This window comes from Phyllostomus discolor, chromosome 10, assembly GCF_004126475.2.
Source record: "Phyllostomus discolor isolate MPI-MPIP mPhyDis1 chromosome 10, mPhyDis1.pri.v3, whole genome shotgun sequence".
NCBI lineage: Eukaryota > Metazoa > Chordata > Mammalia > Chiroptera > Phyllostomidae > Phyllostomus > Phyllostomus discolor.
In genome coordinates, this window is record NC_040912.2 from 35,954,345 (window position 1) to 35,967,173 (window position 12,829).

Consider the following 12,829-nt stretch of genomic DNA (forward strand, 5'->3'; position numbering starts at 1 on the left):
TCTGTGAACTATTCATTCTTACACATTGCCAGTTTTACTTCACTTTCTTTTTTCTAGAAAATCATCCATTCTGGTGATATTAGTACTTTGTTTATAATATAGGTTATACATTATTATTATTATGTCATGGTGCTTTATATTGTCTATCACTATTGTGGTTGTTTGCCATGAAATGTTTATTTTTGTATGATGTATTTATCAAATGAACCATTTTTTTTTTTGTATATGGATTTGACTTGTAATTAGATACATTTTCCCAACAGTAAAGTTACAGAGAAATATATCCATGTTTTTTCCTAATGTTTATATGGTTATACTTTTCACTAGTTAAATTTCTGATCTTTTTGGAATTTATCCTAGTGAATGGTATAAGAAATGGATCTTTTTCATTTTCTCATGACTATAATAATATTAATTTCACTTTGGTTGTATACTAAATTTATAGACAAAATTGGATAAATCTTTGAGCTTTTTCAGGTTTATTGAGGTATAATTGACAAAACTGTAAGATACTTAAAATGTTCAGGGGTGTCTGATGCAGACACCAGCCCGCAGTGTCCGCTTCATTACGGATGAAATGAGACATTCGCACTGACCACCGAGTCCAGTGGAGGAAAAGGGACAGGATGGCTTTTCTCTCAAGGGGAGCAAAAGCCTCAGCCCTTGCTCCAATGAGCTTTTATTGTCTTACTGGGCACATTACAAGAAAGTCCTCATTAACTCTGCACAGGCTCACTTTAGGTGGTTACCTCTTACAGAAAACAAAGGAGCCAATGCCACTAATCACATCACAGAAGAGGGCTATTTGCAAATGAAAAGGCAAAAGTGGTTGGACCGGTTACACTGGTCCTTGGAAGGTTTTAGCATGGTTTTTAGGAAGTTGCTTTGCAGTAAATGTTTGCCACTGGGAGTTGGGCCCATGTCTTGCAGCATGGTCTACTATAGGTGTCCAAACTTTTGGCATCTCTGGGCCACACTGGAAGAAGAAATGTCTTGGGCCACACATTAAATACACTGCAATATGTAATCACAAAAAAAATCTCATAGTGTTTTACATAAATTTATGATTTTGTGTTGGGCTGCATTCACAGCCATCCTGGGCTGCATGAGGCCTGTGGGCTGCAGGATGGACAACTCTGGATTCATGATGATTTGATAAACGTATACATTATATATGAAAGGCTTTCCTCTTCAAGTTCATTAACCCATCCATCAACTCACATATTTATCTTGTGTGTATGTGTGATATTTATATGCTAATATCATGTAGTTTTAGATATGCTAGATTTATAATGTTTATTAATGCCTGTTGGAGCTATTCATGATTGTTTTATTGGGGGAGGGAGGTGTCAGGTTTTTTTGAATATTCTTGCCTGTCTGATTTCTAGATGAACTTTGTAGTAGACCTACTTAGCTTCTAGATATTTATTTTTATTGAGATTGTAAATTAACTGAAGGAGAACAAGTATCTTAGTGATGTTTTGCTCCTATCCAAGAGCATATATATTTTAAATATATTTTGTTAATTTAGTTTCATTTCAAGAAGAGATATATGTATATATTATATAATTATAGTATAATAATTATATATAATATAATTATATATATAATTCATATATATGAATTTTTAGTACTTTTAACCTCTGTTAAGTATATTTCACTTCAAATCCTAGCTACTCTTAATACAAATGAAATCCTTTAATGTGAGTATCTAAGTTCAAGGTGTTAAATTCTAATGGCTTCCTTTAGCTTTTCTACATTTGTATCATTGAAAAAATAAATTTGTTTTAACTCTTCTCTTCTATAGACTTTTGCATATATTGGAAAATCTTTTATAGTATGGAGAGTCAAAAGACCTGGATTTCAGAACTGAGCCATTGATTAAAAGTAACATGAGAATTTCATGAAGGGAGCTACTTAACCTTCTTTGCCTGCATTCTTCTATCTGTAAAAAGAGATTTTGTGGAGGGGTTGCATGCACATAAATTCAGTGGTATATAAAATTCAGCTTAATCCAATCAGCTCCCCCCACCCCAAACAAAAGGTTCAGATGGAGAAGATACAGGGTTGACTAGATAGCTCAAGAAAGCCATTAGGGCTCAGGTTCTACTTCATCAGCCTTAGAGTTATTGTTAGGCTTATAGTCTATGGTTTCAAGATAGCTTCTCTTACTTCAGCTTTATGTGTATATTTAAGAAAAAAGAAGTGGAATGGCATAACATATAAATCATACCCAAACTGCATCAACCTCTTATTAAGATTTCCCTATAAGCCATTTCTTCTTACATCTCATTAGTCACAACTGTGCTAGATGGCCACCCCTCATTGTAAGGGAGGTGAGAGAATGAAGTGCTATTATTGTACTTGTTTACTTGTTGGATATTCAGCTGAGAGTGATGCCATATCAAGCAAAATTATGGTTTTGTTAATTGAGAAGGGGAAAGATGTATCTCAACATTTACCATAGTGCTATAAAATATCTAAAGGCCTTCTGTAGATATCAAATAAAAAGAAAGTATCTGCCTCTTTTCCTTCTCCCAGTATTTCTTTTCTCATTATAAAAGGTCTTTTCTTTAAAGTACCCATTTTTAATGCATTGAACTTCTAAACTGTTAAAAGAACTTTCAGGTGATAAGCGTTTTTAAATGTCAGAAGTGTGAAGAGAGAAGTGTGGGGATGGGAGGAATGCTGTGCACACAAATGAAGGGAAAACGGAGAAAGTAGGAAATGTTTAAATATCCAACACAACATGCTACATTTTTGTGTTTTAGTTATAAGTATAGCTGACTTTTCTATTTTTAAAAAATGGACCAAATTATGTAGGTAATTGTTTAAAGGCATATGGAAAACTACTTTTTAATCACTCCAATAAACTACAAGTTACCATCTGTGTTTTGATAATTTTAATGAGACATAATTTATATACAGTAAACTGTTCCATTTTAGGTGTGCAATTTGAAGAGTTTTGACAAATGTATGCACCTATGTAACAATTCCATCACCCCCCAAACTTTCCTCATTTTCCTTTGTAGTCTCCTTCAACATAGAAAAGCACCAAACTACTTAGTCACTGTAGATTAGTCTGCATTTTCTTTAATTTCATACAAAAGGGATAATATAGTATATACTCTTGTGTTGGCTTCTTTAACTAATGATTTTGAGATGTATCCATGTTATTGTTGTATCAGCTGTTTAATCGTTTTACATTGCTTAGTAGTATTCTACTTAAAAAAATACCTCAACTGGTTTATCCACATATTGATGGACATTTGTTTTATCTCCATATCTCAGCTATTATGATAAAGTTGATATAAACATTCACATACAGAGCTTTGTGTGGGCATATGTTTTCATTGTTGGGAAAATACCATCTATGAACATGATTGATAGGTCATATGATAATCATACATTTTCAATTTATAATGAGGCCAAATTATTTTCTAAAGTAGTAGAACAAGTTTACATTCCCATCAACAATTGATAAGAGTTCTAGTTTTTCTACATTCTTACAAGTGCATAGTATTATCAGTCTTTTAAACTTAACTAACTACTGTGTAATAGAATGTACTGGGTAATAAAAGCACCAAACTTGCAGCTCTTGCCTGCATATCTACCATTCAAGAGTGGATTCCTCTGGTCTCTACCTGATTTCCCACCATGCCTCACATGTTATTCCCCACACACAAGTAATTCAGCTGTCATTCAGGGATTTGTGCAGAATTTATATTTAGATTGGGGTCTCATTCCTTCAGTTTGGCTGCTGTCAGGATCTCTTCTTTAAATGTGCAGCTGTTCTGCCAGCTCTGTGCTCCGTTCTCTGGCACCTTGAGTTGATAAGGGTCAGCTTTTCCACACCTCCTTTTCCTGTCCTTGAAGCTGTGGTGGCTGACTATCCCTCTATTTTGTTCTCATCTTGTGCAATGGCTTGAATCTTTAGACAGACCTACCTCATTTTATTGTGCTTCACAGAGGTTGTGGATTTTACAAAAGGGAGTAAGACCCTCCACCCTCAAAAAGGTTATGACTCTCTTTATTGCCAGGCTTGCTTTGTTGCTGGGGTCTGGAACAGAGCCTGCAACATCTTTGAGGTGCGCCTATGCATTTGCCCACTGTCCTCAGAACCGATGCTCATTTTTCTCCTTTCCAGTTGCAGTTTGTAAGATTTCACTAGCTTCTGTCAATTTAAATTTTTTTTCTAATGACTTCAAATAGGCAGTGGGCACACATTCCCAGAAAAAAATTTTCATAATTAGGTATGAAACCAGTGTTCAGAAGTCTGTTAACAGATAATAAATGTAACTCAAATAAAGCATTCACTAAAAAAATCTAACCCAAGTTCTGGGAGTCATGCAGTCTAGAATAGACTCACAGAGAAGAATTTCCTTACTTTTCTGAGTCAGGTGTAGTCCAAAGAAAATGTTAAGCTTTAGGGAAAATTTAACTGTGGTACTTCTCTCTTTTCCTTTCCATTCTGTTCTTTTACTTCCCTGGGTACCCAGTGGCCCCTCTTCTGTCACTCAGTGTCTCCATATTGAGGTCTGACTGCCTCCTTGAATTTTCCTTACTTCCAACTTATTTAATATCAACCAGCTTTGGTGAGAACCTAATTCTCCAATGCAGTTCATCTCTGTTACATGTTTAGGAGGTAAATTTCTTCACATTGCAGAGGCATTTTTCTTTTTAGAAGTAGATGTTTAATATTTCAAATTTCTAATTGAGAACATTTAGATGATATAACAGAATATATTAAGTTCTTCCCTTCACTTGGGAAAATGTGTTGGGGCAGAGGGCAAACTTGTAGGCAGTCCCTGAAAGAGGATCTTCACTAATGGTCAGCACTCCTGGGAGGCTCCTGAATTTACCTGTTCTTACCTTTTTCATTTTCAAATCCAGAGGTTTCTTAAAAGCTACATGTGTTTGATTTGTTTGTCTGACTGATTTCAAGGAGCAGCCAGGGCAGCAACTGAGGATTTATGGGTGGTGGATATCAGGTAGAAGCCGTAGTGTGAAAAAAATTTTTTTTTGTCAATAGATAAACTTGTCTCTGGAACTTCCCTATGTTTTATTCTGCTGCTTTTCTCTACTTCCCATACCTCTCTCTCCAGGCTCCTGGTGATTAATTTCTCTTCACTGAAAACAAAAGTGTTACCAACCATACTTCTATTTGATCACATCGGGAGAAAGGACTTAGGTTGGTCCTTCAAAATTTTACTCTCTCCAGTGCATTGTGCAATTAAGCCAATATAAAACAGAGCTGTATGCTCAGCCACACTCTTCATTTGTCTATAATTCCTAGCTTTTGCCTTAATCACTTTAACTTTTGAGATGGATTCTTGATCATTGTATTTTTTCATTATAACCCTGTTTCTGGTCCATTTAGCATTGTTCAACATTTGATTTTCTTTTCTGAGTTCTCATGGAACTTCCTCCTCTCTGCTTCTGGGAAATCAGTTAGCATTCCCATGTTGCCCTCGGTGTGCCTGCCTCCTCTCTGCCCTTGTCTCTGACCTTATGTCGCTGGGACTCCATCTGCTTTGAACACTATGTACTTTGTCATACAAGGATCAAATGCAATGTCACACTCATGTCTCTCATTCGTCGCATATAAATCCTCTTGTTTCATATCCTGAAGATGACAATGAATCCCTTCTTGCCACATCTGATGCAACACAGTAACATCACAGATTTCTGAAATACTGAGTAAATTACAAAGCAGCTTTACATATAATAACAGAATGTGTTGGGCACTCTTTTATACACTTAATATGTGTTGTTCATTTAATCATACGAGTAATGAGATGGGTGCTGGAAATATTCTCTTTTTGTTCAATAGAAATCTAAGCAAGAGAAGCTAAGTGAGTTAGTATTGCAATATGGTCCACAAAGCTACAAGTTAACAGAATGAGATTCAAGTTTAGGAAGTTTAGGTTTGGAACTTGACCCTTTACTGTTACTGTATATAGTGCATGTGAAACTGATTGCTTCAGAACAGTGATTTGCAACCTTTTTCATCTTCTAGCACATATAAACTAATTAGTAAAATTCTGTAGCACTCCAAAAACTATATTTTTTGCCAATCTAACAAAAAATTGGTCTAGTTTTGATTTGTTCACACTGGATGGCTATTGTTGTGTTGGCTATTGTCACTTTTTAATTTGACAATCTAAGGGAAAAGATGTCAGTGTCTCTGACTAAATAGTCAGGTATTGCATGTTTTAAAAATTCTTGTGGCACACCACTTGAAAATCACTGTTCTAGACCCCTGCCCAAGTGAGATGCCAGTATTAATACCATTTGTAGTTCAGGAAGCAGTCACAACTGTGAGGTTAATTTATTACTCCCTGTCACATGTCCAAAGCAGTTCAAACAACACTAGATTGCAATACATGAATATCTTTGGAAAAGTCTATTACTGCCAAATATTCATGTTGCTTCTGTCTCTTTAGATATCCTATAAAAGACAAGAGAGACCATAACAAAAGCAAACTGAGGTTATCTCAATTTAAATCTTAGAAGCAAAAGCATTTGAAAGAAAATTAGGAACATGACAAATGCATTTATTAAGACTGAACCAAATTCCCCCAGCAAACAATGCTTTCCCAAATATTATAGCAACTGCTTGAAAGCCTGCCAGTGACAATTACTGAAAAAATAAAAGAACTGTGTAACACAATGCTCGATTCTTAATTTTCTGTTTGAACTAAATCTGTTCGACTCTTTGGGAGCCATGACCTCCTGAAGGAAGAGAGAGGAGCGTTCAGCCCCAATGTCACTCTGCCAGGAGAGTGATGCTTAGCCCAGAAACTTTCACTTAGGAAAAACTTCATTAGTTACGGATTTTTTCCGTTCTGTGTAAATATGTGTACTCCTTGGATCAAAGTATATTGTCTCACTCATTATTCAGGCTCTACTGGGACTTGTTAATTCAATCCAATTGCTGGCCAAATGAGAGTAAGTCTGGATAAGGAGCCAGAGAGAGAGACAGTGCATTGCCTTGAAAAGACACAGGTTTTAAGGTCAGGGAAAATGACCGGAATCTAGATCTGTCACTTGTAAGCTGAGTAACAATGAAAAAATGATAAAATCTCAGTTCCCTTCTCTGTGAAGTGGGTTTGATGATACTTAGGGCTTTATTGTGATGATTACCTAAGATAATTTACCAAAAACACCCAGTTTATTATATCTACTAAAATGTTAGTTCTGTGTCTTCCCAATGTTTCTCTGGAAGATGTGTTATAGAGAGTGGGCAGCTAGGTCACTCTGACCCAGGAGCCTGGGTTGACAAGAAAGGAGTAAGAGAAAAGACAAATAAGACAAGAGCGGTTTGGAAGGACATCACAGGTTCTAAACAAAATAAGTCAGCTATCTTGAGGTTCTGTTTATGATTAGATGTGATCTAGTCCTTCTCTGCCTCTCTCATATCTCTTTTTTTCCTTTGTAAAAAACTATCTACTTAAAAATATTACACTATGGGGTCAGGGCCACCATAAAATAATCACTACAAGCCCGACTCCACATCTGCTTCATTGCTAATACATTGCTTTTGTAGGAATACATGCCAAATCCCATTCTTGAAGCTACAATTTTATAATAGGTTTGTTTAGACACAATGCTGGATTTGGGAGGAAAAGACTTTTTGTGTGTGGGGGGCTGTGGGGTGGGGACTGAAAACATCTACTTTAAGTAAGAATATGCTGGGTAAAATTTAGTGATATTTTGTTTCAAGCTTTGGGAATGACTGAAGGCTGTGCTTATTTTAATTGTAATTTTTATTTGCAGTAAAGCTCTTATATTTATTACACTTTAAAATAGACCTGTATGTTATAGAGAACAAAACGAGTGAAAAAGCCAAAAGCTTCTCCGGCACTGTCTTTATTACTTGACTTTAGAGAAAGAAAAGAGGAGAGTTACACATTGTAAATGTATGAAATGACTTTGAAGTTTCATTAGCACTGCACTTTATACTCCACCCTTTCATTTTTTCTTGCATATTTCTTCCTCTTTAATAAATAAGGTTAATCAGTCACATTAAGGTCACAGTTCCTCTGGAGGTATTTATTGCTATTCACTTCAGCTAGTGCGAATAGGAATGCTAATATCAATCCACAGATGAGGGGAATTGAGGTGATGTGGAGGCTTGGACCAGGACTTCTATGAAATCGCCCTCACAAGGCAGGAGTCATTTCCACCTGTGTGGGCTTTGTGGCTGGCACCAGAACAGCTGACTAATTCCTGCCTCCTTTTCTACTTTGATCGCCTTCCCTCATCTCTTCAATTCCTCCATTCCTTCTCTCCCTGGGGTAAGTGACATGTTGTGTAGAGGCAAGGTCAGCCAGGGACTTTCCTGATGGTAAAATGTCTGATTATATTTGAGAATTTAATCATTTAATTGACATAAGTAACATCCCAAATACTATTTTTTTTACTATTGACTTTATATATTCATGACTTCAGTTGTATATATTTCTGGTGTTACGTCTCATTTAAACTGAAAAAATCCACTAAGGTAAGTTCTCTACAGAAACCTGCAGGCAGCATGGATTCAAAGACTCACACCACTAGCTCAACGGAGATCAAGGTAAGGTTTCATCAATTACTGACGGTTCCCATCCCTTACATGCTGTTTTAGATCAGGGCTGCTGTAAAGGTATATACCACAGTGAATTTAGTGTGACATTTTAAGATAATATTAAGTATTGCAGAAGATAATCCCCTAAACGGGGCCAGTGAGAGAAGAATGCTTTCCCCACATCCACAAGTACCTGTCAAAGCAGAGACTGTGGGCCTTGCCTCGTTCCCCAGAGCGATGGGCCAATTCAAAGTCATTCAAGTCTGCACAAGGTTTACTGGTGTGATCAAGTAATAAATCCAGGTACTTATTCTTTCTTTTGAATATTGTAATAGCCTAAATGTTTTCTTTGGGGCGGGGGGTAGATAAAATAAGGTTTTCCGATGCCACTGAAAGCATACATTTAAAAACTTCTGACTAGAATGTGGTAAACTTACATGAAATACCAACAGTTATTCATTCAGGAACATGAGCAAATTCTGTGAGGCAGACCTTGTTCTAGGGGCTGGGGTACAGGATGAATAAAGCAGACGTCGACTCTGTCCCCATTAGCTTACACTATTGGGGGAGGGAAGTTAAAAAATACACCGACAACACCATTTCAGAAAAGGAAAAAGGCCCCCAGAAATAAAGCTACATAATGGATGAAGTAATCTCTGCAGGGAAAGGGGCTACTGTTTCCAATTAGGTGGTCAGAAAATGTTTCTCTGAGAAGGTAGAAAGTGAGAAGCCATATATGGAAAACACCGTAAAGAATTGTATTTCAGTATACAAACAGTGCAATATTGTGATAAAGTATATAAGTTAAGTAATAATTTTGACTTGATTTACATACATAATAAAATGTTTTTGCTCATTTAAAATGAATTACTTAGGCATTTGTCTCTAATCTAAATTCTTAAGTAACTGTTCTGTGTAGCGCAATTTGGCCTTCCCCAAGCGGCCTTCAGATTTCCCCCGGTTGCAAGTATAAATGAGTGGGGAATAGTGCTTGGTGCCAAATTATATTCTCCCTGCAGAGTGTCTACTTTTTATGGTTGTGTCTTAACTGAGTATAAAAACATAAAAGCAAGGTGGAGGTTTAGAACTTAGCCTTTCTCTAATATTGTCAAGTAGGTTTTGTATCTGGGATGATTTTCTGACTAATACTGCTTTTCTTTTTATACCAAGTGATACCTTTGCTTTCCCCATTTTGTACTCTTCATTATTTTTGTTGAGTCAGTGTCCAAAAAGACTCTCTGACTTTTAACATGCTCTCCTTAGTTGACCTAACCATTAAAATGTTCATCTTAAAGTAGATATCTGGTCTCTACCCATGTTAGTTATTGAAAAAACTAGATTATAACTTTCACAAAAGTTAAAAAGTTATTGTGCATTGGCATTCTGAAGATATTTACAAAGAAAATTTAGCACAATGTTGTGACCATAAATGACAAAAGGCCATGGACTACAATTTTCTCATTCAAGTTAAATTCCTCTGCGACGTATTAGTATCAATTGTAATGATGTATTTTCTTGATGTGGACACTTGTTCACCAGTCTAGATGGAGGCTACTGATGTGTTTCCCACAGGCTACCAAAGAGCTGTGTGAAAGTGCTTCCCTCTCTGCCAGCTGGTGATTGGTCGAATGGTTCCTGCAACTCCCGAATCCTGTGGTCTGTTTCTGGAGCTTAGTGACAAAGACAAGTTAAAGCGATGCAGCGCAAAGAAAGGAAAAATCAGGCTTGTACAGGGCTGAGAGAAAACTAGAAGTTAAAATATCAGAAGTACTTTTTATAATGTTTGAAGTATTTTAATCAGAGTATAAAAATGTGATTTTTCCTCCTCTAAAGGTAGGAGCATTTATGTTTTTCTAAATATATTAGAAATGATTTAAAATAAAAAAGAAACTGCTATAAGAATGTTGAGGCACCTGGTTGTGGAAATACTCACAGGGCATGAGACTTTTTGATGATATAAACACATATGCACTCAGTTTCTATGACGAAGCCGCACAGAAGTGTTGCTAGAGCAACAGACTCTGTAGCTGTCCACATTGATTCTTATCACATCCTAAGAAAATAAAGTCAACGTTGTATTAAAAATTCAATAAAATAAAGTATTTTAAAGACACTATAACACAAGTTTTAAGTATTTGTAAAGCAGGCTCCAATCTAAAAGTCTAAGGTGAGAACTGCTTGGACAAAAGAAATCTATAATGTCTCTAGAAACTTGGTTTTAGGAAAGATAGTTTTAATTAGGAACATTGCTGAGCTCTTAAAAATAATATTCCCCAAAGCAATGTATTATAGCTAGCATTTAATTTTACTTTTCTGTCTTTGGATATAGATTCATAATTTATACATAGACAATGACTTTTGCTTAAAGTGACCATTTGCTTTATAAGCAAAATCTAATCTTCAAAACATCCATGCAAATTGGGGATGGGATCCTGAGATTGTTAGGTTAGCTTAGCAAAGGGAAAATTAATTTCAAATGAATTAAGCCACCCCAGAAAGGAAAGATCATTCTATGCTTCCAAACAAAGCTTTTTTTCAACAGAAAAATTAAAAACTAAAAAAAAAATGTCTCTTTTCCCTGTCTCTGTGTCTTTCAGGGATTTATTGTGGCTGGGTGTGTGTGTGTCTGTGTGTATTTGTGTAGTTTATACTTGTACAGCTTTTCACATCATCCAAATGTGATTTGGTATCACATTCACTTCTTTTTAAAGGTAGAAAAAATCATTTTATATTGTCAAATGATTTTGTCAATGATACTAGGTGAAATCGCATTAAAAGTACTGTTTTGAAAATAGATGGGAATGTGATAAATACTACTCTGTGCTTCACCCCTTTGAGAACAATTTGATAGTTTTTGATCTTCTTGTTTTCTTAGGAAACAAATAGACTTAATTTACGAAAGGTCAACTATGACCTTCCACCTACTATTATACCAATCTTTTCAAGTCTGTAGTGTATTTCTACTTTGTAGTGCTGCTCTCACTTGAAACTGTACATGCTGAACACATGTACTTCTCTCGTATAATTATCCTACTTGCCCTGGCAAAACAATATTTGTATTTTAGCAACTCCATTTTATCTACCATTTGACTATCTTCCTTCTAAAGAATTATGTTTGACTTCTAGTCCCCTTCTAGTTGGGTTAACTAATCTGTTTCCAAACTCTACTCTGATATCCTATCCTGAAAAGAGTTTCCCTTCCTATTATGTCTCCTCTAGAAACTTGGTTTTAGGAAAGATAGTTTTAATTAGGAACAATGCTGAGCTCTTAGAAATAATATTCCCCAAAGCAATGTATTATAGCTAGCATTTAATTTTACTTTTCTGTGTTTGGATATGGATTCATAATTTATACATAGTTTATACTATTCCACTATATCTCTCCATCCTGACTGATCCATACAAGTTGAGGGAGTTTGATGCAGACACTGGCCCGCAGTGTCCACTGCGTTATGGATGAGATCTGAGATAAATTCACATGAACTACCGAGTTCTGTGGAGAAAAAGGGACAGCATGGCCACTCTCTCAAGGGGAGAGTGCCTTGGAATAGCCTAGCCACTCTCTCAAGAGGAGAGTGCCCCAACTCTTGCCTTGACAAGCTTTTATTGGGTTCATTTTGCACAAGAATACAGGTAAAGCTCATTAATCATTATCAGGCAGTAAGAATCAAACAAACAAAGAACTCTGAGGGCCTATTTTGAGTCAGGGTCAGATAGCTAAAGAACCATAAAACTTTGAGGAACAAACTCACTTCTTGCTTAGATCCTTATCATTTAATTGAAAGCATTCTAAACAAAGCAGGTTTCACAGGATTTTACATATTCTTTCTTAGGCCTGATCACCCTGGGGAACCTGCCCTTTCCCACACAGGGATGCACTATCCTCTGTCATTGTTTCAGGCTTAAGTCAGGCAGGGCAAGTAAGGCAGCCAAGAGATTAGGAGACTTCTTACAGACAGAATGAGGACACAGGCTATGTCAAAGCCGAGGGGTGAGGGTCCATCACTCCCTTTTGCTATAGCCCCCCAAGTCCTTCCCTGGGGCCTCCCTGTGATCGTGCCTGTCTTAGGTCATTCCCTCCTTGGGAAATCTTACCCATCATTGGCTAACCAATCAAGCATTGGGGGCCAGATGGGGTGAAGAAAAAGGAGCAGAGTGGTGCCCCTGCCAGGGAGGTAAGCTTTGTCTCCTTAGTGGCTTATGGTTCAAAGGTCACTCACTCAGCCTTAGCTGTGATGGGGTTACAGCTTCTGAAACCTG